Raw genomic sequence first — 24,991 nt, 5'->3', positions numbered from 1 at the left:
TCTTTCTCTTATTACTAAATATCTTCGCTGATATCCATCCATATTTAGTTGCATTCTCTTCTTTGTTCAAAGGTTAAGTTCCCTTCCTTGTTGGTTAAACTATCTTCGTTGTTGGTTAAGCTCCCTTCTTTGTGTAACTTGAAGCGAGAATGATTTTCTGCACTTGCAATCTATCAACTGAGTACTCTTTAAAGGTTGAGCTCTCTTCTTTAGCTGAGGGTTATTCCAAAAATATAATAAACACAATATCAACACCATTATGTGAGATAGATTGCAAGGGCGGAAAAAATGTTTTGTTCAAGATAGAAGAACATTGAAGATTTTTTCTATCTTGTAATCCATCCCGAAGAATGATGCTTGCGATTTTGGGGCGGCTTCATATTAGTAAGGATTAGGGTAAAATCTGTTTAATGAGTGCTTTTATAGTAAAATCTTATTATTTTATGTCTCGGTTAAATAGAAAACCAAAGGGTTAGAACATTTTGTTTACACTTATAAACAAATAAAATCATAAACTAAGATAGCTAAGAATCGAAGCTTGTACTGAGTTGTTTTTTCACCTCGGTGTTATGAAAAATCGAGGGAATGTATGTTTTTTTTTTGTTTTTTTAAGTAATAAAAAATAGCGCAATTTGGCTTTATATGTCGATTTTCTATAGTTCAAGGTGAAGACTTTGGACTATTAGGTTATAGAAAGAACATTCTTGTTAGTTGTTGGGAACATGCTTGATGAGTAACCTCCTATCATGTAGGGGGAACATGATGAACTCACCCCCATATGACATGTGTTCAACTTCGTCCAACCTTTTTTTTATTCCTTATGCCCCTTTTACGAGATGAGGGCTAATGGGTCGAGACCACTAGTACTTAATGAGTTTGGATTATAATGTAATCGTCCAAATTTTCTGAAGTAGAAGGCTTGTAAGAGAGAAGTGGTTAAAGGAAGACATAATAATCTACAATCTCTCAAACATAAAGTCTTGTAAGGGAGAAGTGGATAAAGGAGTAAGTAAAATTGGCGTCCACTGTAGGGCCCTAGTAGAGCTAACATGGGCAACATGTGTGATCAACGATCTATTCACCGCTTGCCTCCACCATATTCCCCAATATGGGAAACAGATAAGCAAAGACTTAAATTGTAAATAACTTCGATGATGACCATGGGGTCATATCAGAGATGTGTGCCGCTATGTACAATTTATGCCGCCACAACCAGACTCTTTGAAATGTAAACTCTTCTCCAACGCCTTTATGGACGCAGCGTTGCGGTGGTATATGAGTCTGCCACGTCTATCAGTCACCAATTATTAAGACCTGGTGAAGCGGTTGGTCCATCGATTTTCGACGAGCAGACACAAGAAGATGTCCACCACTAGCATGTTCAACGTTCTTCAAGGCCTTTAGAATCTCTAAGGAATTACCTCACCCACTTCAATGATGCGACTATCAAGATCATCCACCTGAAGCGGGAGATGTTTGTGGGACCTTTCCAGAATGAATTAAGGGTTAGGCACTTTAATGAATCCCCCTCCTAGAAATCAATCGCTTTCATGGCAGAAGTCATGATGTGCACCTAATGTTACATCAAAGGCAAGGAAATTAATCACAAAGTTCCCTCAAAAATACACATAGGAGCTTTCCATAACCATGTATCGGCGAGCTCTCACGACACTAAAAAAAAACCTAAAAGCATCAGACAACATTACACAATTAGGGGTTGTATCTCATGTATTATTTTAGCAAGTACATCATTTGATACAAAATTAGTTTTAACTTGACAAGTACAAAAGCATATTCACTTCCAGGGGTGTATATAAGTTGGGTAAATTTGATAAATTCGGCCAAATTGACTCAAAAAACGGGTTGGACTAGGTTATTAGATAAATATGATTTTACAAAATGAAAAGTCAATCAAAACAATTGGCTTCTGAGTGAATCCAGACCCAACCTGTGAAACCCATGGGTTATTGGGTGACTATGTTTTTGCCTCTTTGTGTAACTTGATGAGTGATGATTTTGATAGGTTTAGACTTAATTGCTTCAATTTTAAATTCTTGAACATTTAATATTTTGTGAGTCATTATTTTAACTTATTCAGGGTGCTGAATTTTAATTATTTTAATGCTAATGATTGGAAGTTGTAAGTATTTATGCAATTCCAGGTACTTACGTGATGCAACATTGGTTTTTACAACTATTTTTATGATGAACTTTATTGTATGTTTAGATATTTGAATCTAAAAGAATAAGAGTAATAGGTTAAATAACATTTAATTAAAAAAAAATTAGTGCATTTGAATAAAAATAACATAACACATCATTTATAATTATATTAAAAAAAAAGAGAAAATTTGAATAACCCGCTCCACAACTCCCAAATTTGTGGTTTTACCAATATCAATCCAATGATATTTGAGTGATTATTTCCTCACACCAGTGTACCATATAAATTGGTGTCCTGATTTTTGTTGGGGTCAACATGGAGGAGCATTTTCACTTTAGGGACTTTCCTTTTATGAGAAACACACATTTGTGAGAGATACACCATATACTCACCCAAAACCTTTAGGTGATATGTGTGTGGGTTCTCCCACTTATAAATTCTCAAGTCTCCATATTTCTAACCAATATGGGAATTTCCCACACTACTCACACTTGTTATTCTCAATACTTCCCCTCAAGTGTGAGTATATCCACAATTTCCCCCTCAAGCGGGAGCTCTTTTACACTTGTACCGTTGTTGACACTTTTCAACAGGCCACTTCCTACTCAGTAGGGAATTTTGATACAAGTGAGTTGGTCCCTTCACTTGAACCAAAGGTTCATAATACCACTGTTGGGGTCAATTCGGGTGGGAGGGTCAACATGAGGGAGCGTTTTCACTTTGGGGACTTTCCTATTATGAGCAACACACATTTGTGGGAGACACACCACATATTCACCTAAAACCTTAAGGTGATAGGTGTGTGGATTCCCCCACTTATAAATGCTTAAGTCTCCATACTTCTAACAAATGTGGGACTTCCCCACACTTGTTAACAATGGAAGGGGAGGGGAGGGAAGAAATGTTTTTAATTATATATATATGTTAGGTTTAAAAGAGGGGAGGGGAGGGTGAGAGAGAAATTTTAATTAAAACTATGTTTGGTTGACAAAGGGAGGAGAGAAATTTTATTAATAATTTACATTTTATCCTTATGATATAATATAAGTCATATTATATTAAAAAAAAATTATAATTTTTTTTTATAATAAGATACACATATATAATTAATCATAAAGTTTATATTGTTGAGTGATTAAAAAAATTATAACTTGCTACATGATGCTAAAAAAATTGAGTACACATGATTCGCAATATAACTCTCCGACACAAATTAAACTATGTGTTGGTAACAATTTTTAAATTGCAATAAACCATATAATAAAATAAATACTTAAAATAACTTACTACCAAATTATGTGTGTGTGTGTGTGTGCGCGCGTATATATGTATGTAAAAAAAAACATTAGTAAACATAAAAATAAAAAATAACATTAATAAACGTAAAAATAAAAAATTATAAAAAAAGAAAAAAAAAGTGATCATAATTTATATTACATAAAAAGTTACAAAAAATAATTTGATGGTAAAGAACAACTATAACAAATTGATGGAAGTAACCGAGAAAAACCATACAAAAGAGAAGCAGGAAACAGAAGAAATTGAATAATTTTGAAAAACTAAAATAAAATTGAGGATATTTTAGCAAATGTCATAATCTTTAAAATATGAATGTTCATATTCTCTCCCCTCCCCTCCAAATCCCCCCGATTTGGAGAGACGCAAAAAATGAGTTTTTTGAGGGGTTTTGCTCCCCTCCCTGATGAGATATATGTAATATGATTCAAGTTGTGTATCATCCAAGCCCAAACTTAATTAGGGTTTAGGATTATTATATTTGTTACTTAGTAGTCAATTCATTTAGTTGTATAAAAATAGATACTTTGTAATTCAGTTTTATAACACAATCATAATTCAATAATATTAATCCTTATTTTCATTCTCTCTCATTCTTTCTCTCCTCACTAAAAGTGCCTCACGCACTAACAAATTGGAATTAGAGCCTAGTTAGGTTCTTGATCGTGTTTTAAAGAAACACATGTCGGTGATTGTGTTTTCGGGATCGTGAGTTGTTAATCAATCGCTGCAAAGATAAATGGCACTAATGGTATTTCAAATTCTCTTCAAATTCTTGACGGCAAGAATTGGATTCGATGGAGAAAACAGATGCAAACTTTGTTTGGCATTCATGAAACCTTATAAGTGGTTACTAATGGCATCCCTGAGATTGTTGAGAATCCAACCGATGATCAAAGAGTCACGAACAAGAAGGAAAAGAAGAAAGATTGCAAGGTTGTATATTGCATTCAGTCGACGGTAAACTGGAGTATTTGGTTGGTTCGTTGGAGGCGTATGAGATTAAGATTGTCTAAAGGAAATGACTTCAAGATTCGATACAAGCACTGCATGCTCAGGCTTGGAAGAAGCATGGTAGTTCCAACAAGTTAAAAGGAAAATAAGACAAGACTCAGAGTAAGAAGTCTTGGCCGAACCCTAAAAAGCATAAGATCGATGATAGGGCTTCTGAGTCCTCGAAAAGAGGAGAAAGAAACTCATATCAGAAAGACAAAGAGAAAAAAGGTGTGCAGTGCTATAACTGTGAAAAGTGGGGTCACTTGACCAAGAATTGTTGGTACAATAAAGTCAATGGAGTGATAAAAGGCAAGGAGGAATGAGTGAACCTTGCACGCCAAGATTAAGATGATTATGAAGATATGGTGGTTATGGATGCAGTTGCAGATGATCGTGTCGACTCCAAGATCTGGTTGCTCGACTCGGGCTGCTCTAATCACATGACTTGTTGAAAAGTGTGGTTAGAATATTTCGACTGGTCGAAGAAGAGAAATGTCAAACTTGTTGATAATAGCTCGTTACAAGCAGAAGGTACTGACGCCATAGTTATTCAAAGGAGCAATGGAAGAAAAGTTATTATCAAAGATGTACTCTATGTACCTATAATGAAGTGCAATCTGCTAAGTGTTAGACAACTGGTCGAAAAAGGTTTCTCAGTGATTATGAAAGATGAAGCCTTGGAACTATTTGATACTCAGAATAATTTTGTCTTGAAGTTCCCTTTGTCAAATAATATGACATTCAAGGCCATGATTAGTTCGACTGAAGTATAATGTATAAAAATTATTGTCGACCATAAGCATAGTTAGTTGTGGAGTTTGAGGTTTGGAAATTTGAACTTTCGATCACTCAATCGATTGATTACTCAAGATATGGTAATTGGTATACCAAGTCTTGGGATGCCTGATAAACTTTGTGAAGGTTGCTTAGTCGGAAAGCAATCCAAAAAGTCTTTCATTTCGACTATGCCAATGGGATCCTCCTACATACTCAAAGTTGTACATTTAGATGTATGTGGCCCTTTTGAGGACCATACCATTAGTGAAAATATGTATTTTTCTTTCATTTGTCGATGAGTTTAGTCTAAAGTTGTGGATCTACGTGATCAAACGAAATGACGAAGTATTCAAAATCTTTAAGAGATTCAAGATGCTTATTGAAAACCAGAATGGGATGAAGATCAAAGTTCTGCGAACTGATTTTGGTGGTGAATATACATCAAAGATATTTGAAGAATTTTGTGTAGAACATGGTATTGATCATGGGGTAATTTCTCCTTACACACCTCGACATAATGGAATAGAATAAAGAAGAAACATGACCATATTGGACATGGGAGGTGCATGCCGAAGTAGAAGAACTTGCCAAAACCCTTACGGGGTGAAGTTTTTTCCATTATTTTCTATATTCTAAACATATGTCTTACCAAGATGTTGAAGAACATAATTCCTAAAGAAGTTTAGAGTGACAAACGACCATCAGTGAGTCATTTGAAGGTGTTTGACTCTATTTGTTACAAGCATGCTTCTGATGCTAGAAGAAGGAAGCATGATGACAAGAGTGAACCTATGATTTTGGTAGGATATCATAAAAATGGTGCATACATGATGTTCAATCCAATTTATCATAAGGTCGTGATGAGTCGTGATATTATGATCGATGAAAATTCTTTCTAGGATTGGAATTCTAGTGATGCAATTGATACGCCATTGATGAGTTATGATTTCGACGAAGCAAGTAATGATGTCGAAGTCAATGATATTGTCGATATCCATTCGAAGCAGATGCTGACATGCCCGACACAATCGAAATCAAAGATGGTGTAGCTAGTACTAGTCAAGGACCTCAAAAAACTAGAGTTCTTATAACAAGACTTCAAGACTACGAAGTGATTAGTGATGATGAAGTCATACCAGATAGAGAATTAATTAATTTTGCTTTACTTGCAGGTGTTGAACCAATCAACTATAGCGAGGTTTTAAAGAATATAAAGTAGAAGTCTGCTATGGTCGAAGAGTTACAAGCAATCGAAAGAAATAACACATGGGATCTAGTCGAATTGTCGACACATATAAAAGTTATCGAAGTAAAGTGGGTGTTTAAGCTGAAGCACAATGCTGATGGGTCGATATTAAGACATAAGGCGAGATTGGTAGCTCGAGGATTTCTTCAGAGAGCAGGAGTCAACTACTCTTAAGTATACACACAAATAGTAAGATTTTAGACTGTTCGACTAGTAATGGTTTGGGCATGTAAGCAAGGTTGGTCGACATTTCACTTAGATGTGAAATCATCATTTTTGAATGGTCTGTTAGACGAAGAAGTCTATTCCATGCAACCTCATGGGTTTGTGATACATAAGGAAGCAAGGAAAGTGTATAAGTTGCACAAAGCGTTTTATGGACTCAAGTAAGCACCTACAGTATGGAACAAGAAGATTGACTCATACTTATTCGGATTGGGATTCGTCAAATGCAAATCTAACTATGGGGTAATATGTTCAGGTTGTGGCATAAGATATAACAATCATTTGCTTATATGTCAATGACTTGCTAGTAACTAGAAATAGCTTGAAGAACTTGTCAAAGTTCAAAGAGCTAATGGTGAGGGAATTTGAAATGTCGGATCTGGGAAACTTGTCTTATTTCCTAGGCATGTAATTTCAAATGTCGAAGCAAGGTATGATGCTACATCAAAGAAAGTATATCAAAGAGATACTCAAGAGATTCATGATGGATGATTCGACTCTTGTATCTTCGCCTGTCGAACCAAATTTGAAATTAGAGATGCATGAAGATGAAGACAAATTAAATGTAAATTTGTTCAAACAAATGATCGGATCTCTGAGATATATGTGCAGTAGTCGACCTAATATAGGTTTCTCAATCAAATTAGTGAGCAGATACATGAGTAAACCAAGGGTGTCACACATGAAGGCTACAAGAAGAACCCTGAGATACTTAAAAGGATCGATAAATTATAGAATTTTATCTCGACGAGACTCTAAAAGCAAATAAGTTATGGTTACTTATTGTTTTGATGTTGATTTGTGTGGAGATAAGGAAGATCGAAGCAGCATAGTTGGTTATTTCTTTCAAGTATTTGGTGCCCTAATCTCATGGTGCTCGAGAAAGCAACATGTGGTGGTATTGTCATCGTGTGATGCTGAATATATAGCAGGACTTATGTTGCGTGTGAAGCAATATGGATCAGATCTGTGCTGGAAGAAATTGAGGTCAAAGTGAAGAACCATCTGGTGTTGCAGATTGACAACAAGTCATCCATAAATCTTGCGAAGAATCTAGTTCTGCATGGAAGGAGTAAGCACATTGAGGCGAGATTTCATTTCCTTAGGGAGAAGGTAAATTGAGGTGAAGTTGAAGCGAGACAATGCTCAAGTGAAGCACAATTGACGGATATTTTTACCAAATGATTGAAGATCGACATATTCCTGAATTTGAGAAAGAAATTATGAATAGTTCAGATCGACTATAATTAGCGTATGTTCGAAAACTTGGATTGTATGGGGTACATTGAGATATATGTAATATAATCCAAGTTGTGTGTGGCTCAAATCCAAAATTAATTAGAATTTAGGGTTTGTTTATTTGTTACTTAGTAGTCAAGTCAATTAGTTATATATAAATAGATATTTTGTAATTCAGTTTTGTAACACAATTGTAATTCAATAATATCAATCATTATTTTCATTCTTTCTCTCTTTACTAAAAGTGTCTCACGCACTAACACTCATCTCCCTTTCCCTCGTAAAATTTAAACCAAACATGTTTAGTTAAACATATTCTCTCTTCTCCTCTCCTTCTACCCCGAACCAAACACGCATTAATTATTATCACACTCTTTATATTTTTTGTTTATATCTTAATATAAGACATATTAGATTATTTTTTTTATCAAATATATCGATCATTAATAGTATAAGATTATTTTTAAAATGAAAAGTATATATATATATATATATATATATATATATATATATATATATATATATATATATATATATATATATATATATATATATATATATATATATATATATATATATATATATATATATATATATATATATATATATATATATATATATATATATATATATATATATATATATATATATATATATATAACAAAGAATAATTAAGTTTGTAATAGTTACATCCAAAATATGCGTAATAATTTCACAATCAACTTTTTTATATGTTCATTCTTATAAATATTATATATTCATTCTTATAGAAACTAAAAAGCGAAGTTCGTAAATATTACGAGATTAAAAAATAATATAATAAAAAATTGTTATTTAGATGTATAATTATAGTTATTAATTAGGTTCATAATCTTTGACCGAGAGTCATACATCTGTCACTACCAAAAGTTAATGACTTATATAGAGAAAAGAAAAATAAAGAAGAAGCAAGTCTTATAATTAATGACTTGCTATAGTCTTATCATCATGTTCACTTGATAGAAACCATTTTCATTGGTTATAAAAGTCATGCATGTGAAGATTAATGTAAGCACATGCAGTCAATTCCTTCCATATAGGAACCACCTAGCTTGTGCAAGATCTTAATGTTTAGTCAATTTTAGATTGCATATGAACCTTCCAAATTGATACTCATACAAAATCACAGTTGACTAAGTCAACATACAACTTTCATCCAAAAATGCAACTAGCAATGAAATAGTAGCAAACTGTTAAGTCAAATAATAGAGACAAATGTGTAGAAAATAGACTAGAAAACTATGAATGGACATAAAATTAAGTGTGGGAATGAAAAGTGATAATGAAGAAAGGCTCACTAAATGATAAACCATCATATTTGTATTGGCCACGCAATTGATTAGAATCTACTATAATGGTTATGTTCAAATACCTTTCTTGACTTTAGAGAGTAAAAGACATTTTTTTTTGAAATCTACAAACAGTTACAATTCAAATATTAATGCCTTAATAATAAAAGTGGGATTCAATTATTTTTTTTAAATTAGATTTTATTTTTCATTCTCATTAAAATAATGATTCCTATATATGTTTTTTTACATGTACATCCATATATAGATATTTTTAAAAATATTTCAAGAACTAAATGACACTTCAAAATATATGGTATCAGAGTCTATCTAATATTTGTTCGGCCTTTACAATCAGATTATTTTCGCTATCAAGCCATCTATTATTTACATTCACGCTCCATATGTCTAGTCCTATGAACGTGTGTAAAAAGTCTCACGTTGAAAATGATATGATCTCAATATATATTTACAAGTGTGTGTGCACTACTACAAAATAAATATTTCATAACACCCATTTTACAACGGTTTTCTTGTTAACCGTGATAATAGTTCTTTTTTAGGCACTTTTTTTCGTATTTACTAAAATACATTTCACAACGGTCATGGGTACCAACCATAGTGAAATGTACCTGGAGGGAAAGGGTTTGAATTTCAGCACCAACAATTTTTCATTTATTGTGACATAATGGGCTTGACCTTAACATTTCATCATGGTTAATATTGTCAACCGTGGTGAAAGGTGTTACTTATTTATATATAAACGAAATTATCTCTCGATTCAGTACATTACAGTCGTCTCTCTCAAAATAAAGCTCTGACATCTCTTTCACTCGTCTCTCTCACAACAAAACTCTAACATCTATATCACTCGTCTCTCTCATATGGAAACCTCAAACTTATGCATCCAACTCGTCTTCTTCGAAGGATACCTTTGTTGCATCAAATCTTAGCAAATGATTATTTTACATGTTCGTCTTCACTATAGTTTATGTTTCAAAATCTATTTATTTATTATTATTTATGTTTCAATAGCTTGTTTCATAATGTTTAAACTTTCTGCTTGTTTTGACATGTAGGTAGGGATGTTTGTTTCAATAATGAGGAAAAAGCTAAAGTGAGCATTGCAATTATGGAACTTTCATTGTGGATGTCATTATGGGACATGTACGTTTCTAAAATATTCTATGAGTTTATATGTTTGTTGTATCGTGTACGTTATTTACGGTGTGTTGTTGATGAATGTTGTTGTTAATGTTTATTTAAAAGATGAGTTTATTATATCTTATGTAGTTTGAGTGCTTTTTCAATCTCTTATCAAATATATACCTTTTCAGATTGCATTAGAAAATTATAATATGATAGATAAAGTTATATTAGAAAACAAGTACATGTTCAATTCTAGACAAGAATTCTTCAGTCCATTATCTGCATATTATTCTTTAACTGTTAGAACTTTATTTAATGATTGTAGTTCTTCAACCATCACTTTCTCCACCTCTAATTTTATTTGCAAAGTAAATAATATTTTGCAAAATGAACTAGAGGTGAATGAATGAGCTGTTGGAGAACTAAGATCATTAAACAAAGTTCTAATTGTTAAAGAGAAAATGTGGATAAGAAGTTGAAGAACTCTTGTCTAGCATTGAACGTGAACTTGTTCTTCTAATATAACTTAATTTTTCATATTATAATGTTTTAGATCATATTGAAAGGTTATATGTTTAGTGAGCATTTACGAAATAAGCACTCCACATAATTTATAATAGACTCATTGTATATATCACAACGGTTGTTTATACCTATTATTGTTAAACGTTATGCATTAAAGAATATCACAACGGGCGTTTAAAGTAACTGTTGTGATAGGTAGTGTGTTACATAGCTTATAATCACGGTCGCACGACCGTGGTAAAAAGCACATACATACAATCACGCCTTACCTCAGAACGGTTGGTCCGGCGTGGTGGTATCCATTTTCTAACTGTTATGATAGGTGTTTTTCGTAGTAGTGGTGGGTGGGTGGGGAGGTAATCATCACTTTATAAGCTAGTTTTGTATGATTAAATTTGGCGCAAACACAATTCTTAATATGGTACTAGAGTTTATGGACCAGACCATTCAAAGTTGATTAACTTGGCACATGTTATGCCGGATTTGATAAATGCAATCAGCATGGTGGACCAATTCCAGCATGATCCGAGGGTGAGACATTTGTGGATGGTTGACCGTGTTCTACATATCTCAAAGTCACTCTAGGAATAAGACTCTTATTTAAAAGAAGTGGAAATCTAACCATGGAGGCTTACACTGATGTTGATTATGTAGGTTCATTGATAGATAGAAGATCTACTCCAGTCTATTGTACCTTCTTGTGTGAAATCGTTGGTGCGCAACACATAATCGAAGCTCCCTACATTGTCACATAAATAGACCAAGCTAAAAGGACTCATCTGGAATGGAATTCTCATATCCTACAGTTATCCAAGCTGGTGATGAGCTAATATGTATCATATATACATATAAAAGGACACAAATTAAGGTACACTTAAATTTTTATACTAGTTATCTTTAAATTATAGGTTTTAGTTTAAGAAAACATTTGGCTTTCTTTCTATAAATTAATGTGCGATTTCTTTCATGCATTTTCATTGGCATCATGTTACTCTTGGGCCAAATTGATGTGAAGTAAATTATTTCAAGTAAGCTGAAATAAGTAACTTTGTCATCTCTAAATATTGAATCTAATGTAGAAGTGTTATTGTTTATGTTATATATGTTTGCAAAACATTTATGCTTCAATCTTCATGTATATTTTTATTGATGATATTTCAAACGGAAGAAAAAGTTATCCTTACACATAGCACAAGAGACAGAGCTATAGGTTTTTAGTGTATATGGTTTTCTTGATGCTTTAGATTGATCAATATATTCTGGTATGAATCTGGATAGAATGCATCTAGTTGTATTGTTGGAAAATGTATGGTTTATTAATATATATTTGATTCATAAGATAAATAAATGAACATGACGTAGCCTAATGGTACACAACCTTTCCAAGTAATCATGGTTTGATTCCTGCTGAAGGCAAAATTTGGGGGATTATTTTGGAATTTTGGTGACCTTGGTAATAAAAGGTGACTGCTAATTGCCAACTCAACTTCCACACATACGTAAATAAACTTTGAGAAAAATAGACGGAAAGGATTTTTGTGGTGATGTTTGAACAGTTAAAGGATCCAATTGGCCTCTTTTAAAATTAAGAGACCAAAATGGACCCAGATGTAAAGTTACAGGACCAAAAAGGGTATTTTGCCCATATAAAAACCATTTTCTCAAAACTCATTCATAATGTTGAAAAAACATACACGTCCACTAATGATTTAGAATTCAAAACACACTTGTCATCTCAACTTTCTATAAATTTTTAATCTTTGTTTTGAGTTTTACAAATGAAATCTTTCATCTTCTACTGCTTATTTTGTCCATTTGTGTTTAGATCTAACTCTCATCTTCGAGGTGTGAGATATGTGAGGAGGATTTTTATTATGATTAATGTTTCCTTTGAAGATTTCTTGAGGTTTCAGAGGATTGGAAATTATGTGTATGGTTGTGGCTGGGATTGACAAATCCAACAAAAACGAATGAGGTTCTTCACTCCATAATTACTTCGATAGTGTTGTATGGAAACCTACATACAAGGTGATAGTTCTTCTTAATCTTCAGACAAACCAAGGCTCAAGATGCAGAATAGAGACTTGGAGCAACATTCTTGTAGCTGGAAGATTTAAGTTGAATTCAAGTAAATATTTCACAAGGATTCAGTGTTAGATATAGTGTACAAGTCAACGAGGATTATTATATATTTTATATTTTCAGGATTCTTTGAATTGTGATTGTAGTGAACATCTTTGTAATATTTATTAAAATCATAATGGAAGAACAACAAAATTTCAATGGGTAATCATTACTTGGAGAGTGGAGTAATCATAGAGAGAACGATTGTCGAACCACTATACATGCGACATACTATCTTCTTCTTCTTCTCTCTTTATTTTAATTTTGATTAAAATTGCATGATTTGGTTTACAGTTTTCTTAGAACCATGTGTGGTTAGGTTTTATTGTATTGATAGTGATTTCAATTATAAGTGTAGGTTTTGTTAGATTGGAACTTGGAATTAATCGGTCAATTTTTAAGGAGGTTCATTCAACCCCCCCTCCCCCTGGTTATCTCCTTTAGATCGTTGTAATCTCATATTCTCATCCAACAGTTATATAATTTGAAAGAAGATATAAATTACTATGTCTATTATTTCTATAAATGTTTGATTCTCGTAATAGAATGGGGGGTTGATTCATACGTCCTATTTTTTTTATTAGAAATGTTTCGTTCATTCTATCATGATAAGGAATCATAATTCCAAGACATATTTTATTGCAAAGTTATAAAACTTCAAAAATATTCTATCAATTAAATCATTTATTTTAGGTAATCACAAAGATAAAAGAATAAGTAGTCATAACAAGTCTTTGTGAAATGATATTCACAAGTCTTTTATATCAAACTCCTTAACCAATCGTGTTTTCGTTTCTTACACCTTATCATTGTTGGGGCCTACCACCAACATCCCACTTACATACAACAACAAAATGATAAAATCATTATCATCAAACCTTTTATAATATATGCAATGGTTTGAACTCAACCGGTTCTAATCAAGGATAATTATAAACAAATAAAATATCTTGTGAAAGTAAATATCGTTTTCTTTCACAACATATCATTTGACCACGAAAGACATGGGTCATCATATCTTAATTTTGTCTTATTTGTATGCATTATATTGTATGTATGATTTTTTTTTTTGTTTTATGCGATTAACTTACCAATTTTATCTTCTTTTTCTTAACGAAATTCGTATTGTTCTTAGTTCTTCATCAATTTGAAAGAATGAGTATCATTTTGTTTTTAGTAAAAAAAAACTAAAAACTATGTCTAAGCAAATAAAAAATAACGAATGAAGAGACAAAAATGATGTAATAATATTTATAAATTATTTAATTTTAATTATTTGACTTAGCATATAAACATTTATTTCTACTTACATGATTTTTTTATACTTATTTTTTTAGATAAAAGTTGTTAGATTATAAAAATACTTGTTAAAATTCCTAAATTCTTTTGGTTATTTTAAGAATTAAACAATATTAAAACTAAATTTAAAAGCTTCTATTTTATAGAGATAAAAAATATATATATCTAACTCATAAAATAGTGCTAGTAATTAGTTCCCAAAGGCAAAGCGATGATGTATATTCAAAATGCTTGAATGAAGAGAGTGAACAATAAAAATGAACTTTTGTGGCTGCTGGGATTCGAGCCCAGGTCTCCATGGCCACAACGTGGAATTCTTACCACTAAACTACAGCCACATGATGTGAATCGTTTATGCAAGCAATTTATTTATTACATAATTTATCATATACAGGCTTTTCCTATTCACGTTAAGTCTTATGCTTGACATATACTCTCTCTTTTTGACTTCAAATATGTTCAAATCAAGCTACTTTTACTTTATTGAATAAAATCATTCTTAAAATACATTTCAACTAATTTCTATTTTATTTTCTAGTAAATATTTTAGTTACAAATAAAATAAATTTATGATGAATGTTACTTTCAAAAATATTCTTTTTTTATTAGATCAATAATATTAAATATATTTAATTATTTTTTTTTATCAAATATGGAGTTTTTTTTTTGTTTATAATCAAAATAAGATGGAGAATTTTAGGACTGAAAATGAGTCGAGTTGAGTTGAACACGCATCAGCTCGATTCGATTCGTTAAGAAATAGTTCAACTTAAATTTATACTCGAGTTATAAGTTCAAACTCAACTCGTTATAATTTCACGAATAACTCGATTCAGCTAGTTAGGTTCATCTCGTTAAGCTCAACTCACTTGTTTCACGGACTTAAAAGATATTTTTTAAATCTATTTTTTTATATTTGATATTTTAAATTATTTTTTTTGTAAAAGAAAATGTTGATATAAAATAAAAATTATAAGATTAGTAAATATTATATATTTAAATACTTGAATCTAAATTAATTAAAATAAATTCTAAAATAATATAAAAGATATATGATACAAATTTTTATTATTTTTTAAATATAGTTTCAAATAAATTAAAGATATATGTTTTTTTTAATTTAAAGATATTTTTATATGATGTAAATTTTCCATTGAAGAGTTTACCAACATCAGTATGAATATCCTCAGTAAATCCTACATCCTCTAGGGCATTGATCAACAGACTTTCCACCGATATATCGGAAATTAATCTCCCAATAGGAATCCATTTTTTGGGTTTATAGTCATTATCTTTTGTCTCCCTAATCATTTCCCTGAGATATCGGAAGAGAATTGAGGGAAGATTCATCTTAGCTCCTATTTTCAGATAGTGGAGCATGAACTTCTGGTCCCAGTTTATGTACTCATGTGAGTTGTTGTCGGGTCTATGATGAATGCATACCAAGATGATTTTTTCCCAAATCCTCAATATTGGCCAGAGATCTTTCACTTTGGAGAAGCTTTTAACGTCTGGTTTGAAGATAGTGGAAACCGCCTCTTTGACCTTTTTCTCCCTTTGTAATCATGTTGAAGCATATATTTCCATGACCGTTGTGACTAATTACCTTCGGAATAGATTGTTCGGTAATAGAAATCTTCCTTCCTAGAATGAACTAAGAAATCATAAGGTCGGTTGTATTATCATGAATCAAGAAATCCTTTACCAAAGCAGGATATACTAGTCTTTTGAGACGATTAAAGAAAGGTTCCCAATTGAGTAATGACATATCCAGTAAGATCAAACCCATTGAGCTTAAAACTGTCAAAATCCATAATAAACTCACAAAGAACTTGTAGTTCATCAATCGGTGTAGATAATGTAATTTTTGGAAGGCTTTCGTTCTCGTTAGTAGTACTATGTTGCTCAACCATTTTAGAGTTAGGGTTTGCAGGTTAGAGAGAAAAAAAAGTTATTATAATCACTGAAAAAGTTCAAACAGTGGGTGTGAATATAACGATGTGTGTGAGATGTGAGTGGGAGTGTTTTTAAAGAAAATTATTTGATTCAAGCATGTTTTTGAAAAGACGCATCCTAATGACATATGTAGACAACAAAATGATTTTATTTTACCCCAAAAAGAATTAACTTCCAAAGGTCACTCAAGTGTTTTCGACGGTTGGAAGAATTAGTTTGATAAATGTCACACTTCTTAGCCACAAACAAAAACACTTGATTTTAAGCATTAATAAAGCTTAGAGTCCAGAAGATAGAAAATCCCAGAGGGATTCTAACCTAGGACCTTCTGACCCAGAGAACCTTCCAACTTCATAGGATTAACTGGTTCAGACTCATGTTTCCCTGAATTACATCATAACCATCCAAAGAATATGTGCCTACTAGATCTACATCAATGGATGTTGGTTCTGTGATTTACACCAAACCCAAAAGCATCTCTTCATCGTGTCTAAATGACGAACTGGTTCTGATAGGATTTGTCCTATCACCTAGAATCGGATCTTCAGAATGAGGGAATATTTGCTTGTAGTTTCTTTGAGGTACTGGTGTGTTAGCAGATTCTGATTTTGATTTTTCAATTTGATGTTGAGCACTTCCAGAGTCTTTATCCTCAAAGTTCTTGCCTTCGGAGTTTGAGTAGATGATTTCCAAATTTGCAAACTTTTCAACTTGCTTTGACTTTTCAGAGTCAAGCTTCTCATCAAATCTAACATGAATTGATTCCTTAACAATATTGATTTCAGTTTTATATACTTTGTAGACTTTTGAGAGTTTAGAGTATCCTAACATGATACACTTTTTTAGCTTTAGAATCAAACCTATTTAGACTGTCTTTAGTATTTAGCATAAAACAAATACAACCAAAAGGTGAAAATAAGAAATGTTAGGCTTCTTATTTTTCCATAACTCATAAGGAGTCTTACCGAAATAGGTCTTATAAAGATCTTGTTCTGAATGTAACATGCAACACTCACTGCTTTTTCCCAGAAGTACTTTATAATATTTGTCTCATTGATCATGGTTTTGGCCATTTCTTGTAAGGTATGATTTTTCCTCTCTACAACTCCATTTTGTTGAGGAGTTCTAGGAAAGGAGAAATCATGAGAGATACCATTATCTTCAAAAAAAATTCAAAATATTTATTTTTAATTTTACCACCATGATCACTTTTGACTCTTAAAATTGTTAAGCCTTTTTTTGTTTTGCACTTGTGAACAGAATGTAGTAAGCCTTTTTTCGTTTTGTACTTATGAACAGAAGGTAGTAAACATGGAATATGACTCAACCTTGTGTCTTAAGAACTTTACCCATGTTCATCTTATGTAGTCATCTACAATGACTAGTCAATACTTCTTTCCTATTATTGATGTTGTTTTAACTGGCCCAAATAGATCAATGTACAAGAGTTCCATAGGCCTAAAAGTGGAAATAACATTCTTCGCTTTAAAAGAATTTTAAGAAAACTTGCCTTTCTGGAATGCCTCACAAAGATAAATTGAAGTAGGCTTCAGATTTGGAAGGCCTTTGACTAAGTTGAGCTTGTTAAGCTTTGAGATTCTTCTCATGCTAACATGACCCAACCGCCTATGCCAAGTCCATTGTTCTCCGTTCCCTGACAAAAGGCATTTTACATTTTGTTTTTCTAAATCAGAAAGTTTAATTTTATAAATGTTGTTTTTCCTCTTGATAGTGAAGAGTGCAAAGCCATCCTTTTGACTCAAATCTTTGCAGTACTTTTGATTGAAGATAATGTCATAACCATTGCCACTTAATTGACTTATGGATAAAAGATTATGCATTTGAACTTCAACTAATAAAACATTGCTAATAGAGGGAATGGAACCATTACATATTACTCATGTACCAATGATCGTACCCTTCTGATTTCCTCCAAAGCCTACAAAATCTCTAGGCTTAAGTTCCAGCTCTTGGAACATACGCCTTCTTCCTGTCATATGTCGAGAGCACCCAAAGTCTAGATACCATGTCTGGTCTCAACTTTGTTTCTAAGGATATTTACAACACATATTATTTTGTTTTTAGGTATCCACATCTTCTTTGGTCCTTTATGTTTAATATTCCCAGAGGTTTTATCAACCCAAGATTTTTGTGCAAAATAGGTGTCATGTGTGTGACCGTGAATAAAATGATAATACATAGGAGCTTCTGTGAAACATATGTTTTATCACCATTTCTTTAGGTTTATATTTGAACATAGAGTTATTTGGTGGAACATAACCAATGCCTATTTTCTCATTTATACTTACTCCATAGATCATGGAAGTCATCTTGCTTCTTGTTGCACTTCAACAAAATGAGAACACGACTTAGCAGAGCGTAATCGCACGCTTGTAGGATGGACTAAACAGAGCCGCCACCGAACTTTATTTATTCCTAAAAATGAAAGGGGAAATATCGATAAAACCCATAAGAGAACAATAATGATATTGGTCGTCGCAACCAAGTCAAGGTTTGGGAGTCGATTACGCAAGGGAAATGTATTAGCACCCCTCACGTTTGTTGTACTCAACAGGAACCATTAGGTCAGTTGTGTGCATTAGTGTTAGCTTATAAATATTAGACTTCTCAAGTTATTAAGAGGGAAAAAAGAATAGGAAAGAGAAAATGATTTTAGGATTTTTGCAATGAAAGGGACTAAACCTAAGTTTTTTATTGATGGGCCTGACAAGATTTATAAATCCCGCTCTTACGTATCTCCAGGGGCAATAGAGAACTCAAGGATTACGTAGTTCCGGGTAGAAAATGTTTGTTTGTTGATCGATTTTAATAAAAGCTATTTTGTGTCAATCGACAAAAATATTGTTGGACTACCCAAAACAAATGGAGAGATGAACGTTTGCATCACGACCGAATGGATTTACAAATCAACATCTATGGGCAACGTCGCAAGCTTACTCACACGCTCAAGTGGACGAAACATTATTTTGTATCGTCTTGAAACAAAATACCTTTAGTAATGTGCTCAAAGTCAATTTGTGCATATTGACAACAATGGAAATGTCGTATGAGAAGAGTCAAAACGTGACGAAATACCACCAATATATCGATAAAATAATTGGTGGAATAACGACATGGAAGTTTTGAATCCATGGATCAATGTCTGATGCTTAACCATGAAAAAAATCAAAGAAACCTAGCAAACATCCAACAAGTATCGCATTTTTTAAAATCTTTTGTAAGAAATGATTGATTTTATTCTTGTGTTAGTAACTAACTAAACAAACAAGCAAACAAAGAAATAAAAGCGGTAAAATGATTACACGTCATTGGAATGGAGATACATTTTGTCGAATCGGGATTCATGATAATGAAATGATTAAATCAGGTACAATCAACAAATAACAATGAACAAGTGTGGGTGCAAGATGATGGTATCATTGTAAGAAGGCCCAAGAGTAAGCCATGTGAAGAAAATAGCAACACAAAGTATATTTACAAAACATTCAAAAATTAAATCGAAAGAAGTAAAATCGAAGCGTTCACGGATTAAAATCAGGATGCGAGGATGCGAATCAATGTCACATAATGCAAGGATGTGCAAGGAAAAATGAAATTGAGAGGTGCAAGCAAAACCCTAAGTAATGTGCTCAATGTTGGTTTGCTCATATTGACAACAATGAAAATGTCGTATGCGACAAGTCAAAACGCGACGAAATACCATAAATATATCGATAAAATAATTGGTGGAATAACGACATAGAAAGTGTCAAATCCATGGATCAAAGACCGATGCTTAACCATGAAAAAAATCAAAGAAACCTAGAAAACATCCAACAAGTATCACATTTTTAAAACGTTCACAGGGCACTTTTGCAACGGCCGTAATCGGGGCAAAATAAGTGGAAAAAATAAAAACAACAATTAAATTATAAGGATAGTGTCACAAATAAGAAGTAGGCATCAAAAAATAAGAAAGAAAACGACCTTTGGATGGTTAAAAAAATGTGAAAGAAAGCAAAATTATAAGGGTGAAAAATAATGGAAAAATAATGCGAAAAAATGGCAACAAAGGATTAAATCCAAGACATGGGGGAGGGAGGAGTTAATCTTCAACCATTCCCCCCGTAGTCTTATTGTTGTCCTATATATACAATGGTAAATATATGTTATATAATGCATGATAAGATGGATAAAAAACATAAAATAGCAAGAATGAGGGCGCACCTTGTTTGAACCGAGGACCTGGTGGTTGGGAGCCAAAGGATCTACCACTCCACCAGGTTCTCTTACTTGTAAACTTAATACAACTAATAATATATATAAAACAAAATAATGGAACAACAACAATAGCAATATGAATAGATCAAAACCAATTTCTAACATGACATTTTTTTTACATATCAAGCAAAACCAATAAAGTAAACAAAACACATGAAGCACATATCCAATCATAGTTTACTTCATATAGAAGAAATTCAAATTGAATTGATATTGAAGCAACACATCCTCATTGCGTTCATCAAAACGACTTGTTTATAACATTCCCATATCATACACAAAGTTGTCAAAAGAAAGAAAAAGAAAAAAAAACACAAGTTGGTATTTGGAAGCAAGCAAACACGGTTCTAAGTTTTGGTCATGTGAGTGAGGAAGTTGTTAGCATGGAATAAGGAGTTGTGAAGGCGGTTTGCAGGAGGCGGACAACGTTGTTATTCGAAGTAGCAGGGGGTTTACAGTGTGTGGGTTAGAGACTGGAATGGAAGAGGGTTGTCGTTGGTGAGGTTGTCGAAGAAGGGCGGTGGGGATGGTGTGTGTAATGGCGATGGAAGAGTGGAAGAAATTCCATGATGAAGAAGGGGTTTGGTATTTAAAAACCAGAAAAAATTCTTTACATGAGCAAAACCCCCAAAATCCTGAAATTTCCTCGATCCCCACTAGTATCTCCCTCACAATTTGTTGTTCTCTCCCCCTTTACAATAGTTGTCAACAACTATGAGGTCAACTTAAAATTCTGAGTAAAACCAATGGTAATCAAAATCCAACACGCATCCCATGTGGAGAGAAAAATATCAGAATTTCAAAATCCCCATTTGGCACTAGCTGGCAGCGAATAAAGGGAGATGTACATATTTTTTTTATTAAAAAAACATTTATATTATTATTTTCTATATTTTTTTAAATGTACTTCAATAATTAAATTAATATAAACAAAATAACCAAAAATCAAACTAAAAACTCGATTAATTCTAAATAATTATCATGATCGTTTTGACTAGAAAACAAAAATAAACATATAAAAAATGAATAAAAATCGGGCGCAAAAATGCTCAAAATTAAAACGATTGCACCACAATGATTAGTGTAAAATAAACCTCTCAGAAACATACAGGTTTTTGTCATATTTTGAAATGGAAAATGTCCGGTTAAAACACTCAGATGAACCAAAATGTTATCAAAAAATTAGCCAAAAAATAAATCGAGCACAACAGGTTAAACTACGCGGAACGTAAATTAACAAAACCAATGTCTGCAAGCCTGATTTTGAAATTTTTCGCCCGTTGTTTTGACACATATTTGACAATTGACTCAACCAGTCTGTCTGTAGATCTGAAAGTTTATTTCGAATGATAATCTAGGCACTATACGGTATGGGATGCATGTTATGCTATACAGAGATGCAATAACTATGATGAATGTATTGAATCGGTGATTCAGGGTCAAAATTGAAGTGTGACGGTTAACCCTATTTAAGTATCTCCAAAAAGAGAATATGAAGCAGAACACTCTTCATATGATCATAGTGGGATATAATTAAATACTAAGAAAACCCAAATTTTGATCCTGAAAATGAAAATGTCATGATATGAGATGATATGCATGGATGCGAGACTCTCTTTTGGATTTATTTTTGATCTGCTAGGGATATGGAGAACCCTAACAGGACATGTTATGTAAGACAAACAGATATGTGGGGATTATGGACACCAAGATACTGGTATCCCACAAGAAACAACAATGAGGGTAAAAAACTCGTTGGGGATGACAATCCTGCTGGAGAATCAGACACACACTGGGGAGTATTCAAAGTGAAATTTGACAAACAACACTTTAGAATACCAGAAACTGCAAAAGTAGGAGATTTTTGACAAGAAATACATCCTACACAAAGATCTAGAGCTTTTCAACAAGAAAAGCATCCAATCAAAAAACAAGGCAATCCCTAATAGGGAATATACAAATAAGACAAAACTCTGAGCTCTCTCACAAGAAAAGAATCCACATAAAGAAACATGGAGATTCTTTATAAAGAAAATCACTCAAAGCAACATGCGGGAGTTTTCCGACAAGAAAAACATCCAAACAAAGACTTTGGGGATTCAAGACAAAGAATTCAAGTTAGGACAAATCCAGGAGTTTTCTTACAAGAAATTCCTCCGTATAGAAAAACAACATGGAGATTCTTCACAAAGAAATCGTCCAAGATAAAATTCGAGAGTTTTTTAACAAGAAAACATCCACACAAAAGTCAGAGTCTTCTAACAAGAATGACATCCACAAATTTGGAAATTCCTTAGGATAAAGAGTCATACATGACTTTCTAGGAAATATCAGGGAAAGCAGGGTATAAAACTCCCTGTAGGTTCCAACCACAGTTGGACTTAGACCGTAAGCATTGGTTACAACCAGCTTCAAACAGATTGGTGCTAGTTACAACTAGAGTTCAAGGGTGCTGGTGACAATTAGACTTAAGATACCAATTACAATTGGATTTTAAATAAAAATCGAGATACAACTAGACTTAAAAGGATACTAGTGACAACTGGATTTTAAAATATGAGTGCCAGTTACAACTGGACTTAACAAGTAACGCCAATAACAATTGGACTTGCAAACAAATGTGTATAACAACCAGACTTAAGATACCATTTACAAATGGATTTTAAAATAGGATTCCATTTGCAACTGGACTTTACAAAAGATGTTGGTGACAACCAGACTTTAAAGAGATACCAGTTACAACTGGATTTGAAAGACATACGCTGATAACAATCAGACTGAACAAAAGACGCAAGTGACAACCGGACTTAGGGTACCAATTACAATTGGATTTCAAAATAAAGTGCCAATAACAATTGGACTTCGAAAGTAAAAATGGTAACAACCAGGCTTGGAAAATGGTGTCAGTGACAACTGAACTTTGGGTGCCAATGACAATTGGACTTTGAAGACAGGTACAAGTTACAACTGGATTTGAGAGGATACACGCTGGTGCGAACAAAATTTGACTACCAACAACAAATAGGATTTGACAAAAGGTGCCAGTGACAACTGGAATTCAAATGATATCAGTAACTACTGGACTTGGGGTCAAGGGATAACAATCAACAACAAGACCTGGGTCAATGCAAGATGAGCGTGAAGAAATCTTTGGTTATGCAATGATTTAAATTTGCTTCTATGCATGATGTATGAATGATCATGATATGCAAATGTTGGCATTCATGAAATGATATGAAATGTGGTTTGGCGAGATGCCTTTACTCGTGAATGAAAATTCAAGGTGAAATCACTGGGGAGAGAAGTGGTCAACTACTCTGACTGCTTGCATGTTCTTCGAGAATAATCCTCTAAAGAAGTTCCAACATGGAAGATTACTGTCGAGGTTCCTTGGGGAAGATTCAAAAGAAAACTCACTAGGGAGTCTACTGCCGAGACTCACTAGGAGATACCTGTAAGACCCCAATTTTGACCCTAAGATCCCTCATGCTATCTCATCATATGCATTGGCATTGGGATCACATCTTGGCATCCTCCTTACCCCTCATTCATTGGGTTTGCATTGGGAGAGATCACCAAGCACCATTTGATTGTATCCTACTTTGTATTTTATCATCTTTACTAACCAAAATACCAAAAATATGTCTTTGTATAAACTAACTCTTTTGTAGGTAGGGCATGTGCTCACCTTTGATCTATCAAGCTCACATCTAGGGTTTAAGACCCTCAGTGCAAGGAGTTCAATCAAGATTTGGTTTACTATGGATCTAAGCATCATATATGAATCCCCATGATTTTCACATGTTATTTTGATCAAAAATCATCAAGAGTTTAGAGTTGGTTTGCCTTGGAAACCCTAATTCATCTGGGTATCATGTGTAACTTCTTCGACAAGCTTCTTCACCAATTGATCAAATATTTCAAGGGATACTTAAAATTTCATCATATTATTTATATTTGATCCTCCATGAGTCCTAAAATTCAATAGAATATAAATCTAGCAAGATGGTTCATGGTGGTTGACCAGAGGAATTCATCTGATCAAAACTGGGGGTCCCTAGACCCTATCTCCTACACTTTTTGTCATACGAAAATTATTGATTCTTAATATTGGCAGCAATTTTGGTAAAACAAAGAGTGTTCATAAGATGTTATGTGTGATGTCTTAACATAAGATATCCTATGTACCTGCTGGAGTTCAAGAACATGTTCATGCAGGATTGTTTCAGAATGTCATACACAAGGTCATGGCATCTGATATGGGATGTACCTGCTGGAGCTTAAATGAAAGACATGTTCATGCAGGATTGTTTCAAGATATCATACACAAGGTCATGGCATCTGATATGGTTGTACCTGCTGGAAGTTATAAAAGGAATTATTGAT

General features: G+C 33.0%; 1 non-coding gene across 1 annotated transcript; it reads right to left on the bottom strand.

Moving 5' to 3' along the window:
- Positions 1-14,634: 14,634 nt before the first annotated feature.
- On the bottom strand, positions 14,635-14,706 carry TRNAH-GUG (transfer RNA histidin (anticodon GUG)). The gene has a single exon. It is a non-coding gene; the product is annotated as a tRNA-His (tRNA).
- Positions 14,707-24,991: the final 10,285 nt, after the last annotated feature.

This window comes from Lathyrus oleraceus, chromosome 7 (assembly GCF_024323335.1).
Source record: "Lathyrus oleraceus cultivar Zhongwan6 chromosome 7, CAAS_Psat_ZW6_1.0, whole genome shotgun sequence".
NCBI classification, from domain to species: Eukaryota; Viridiplantae; Streptophyta; class Magnoliopsida; order Fabales; family Fabaceae; genus Lathyrus; species Lathyrus oleraceus.
Note: the sequence above shows the minus strand (reverse complement) of the source record. Positions and strands in the feature narration are given on the sequence as shown.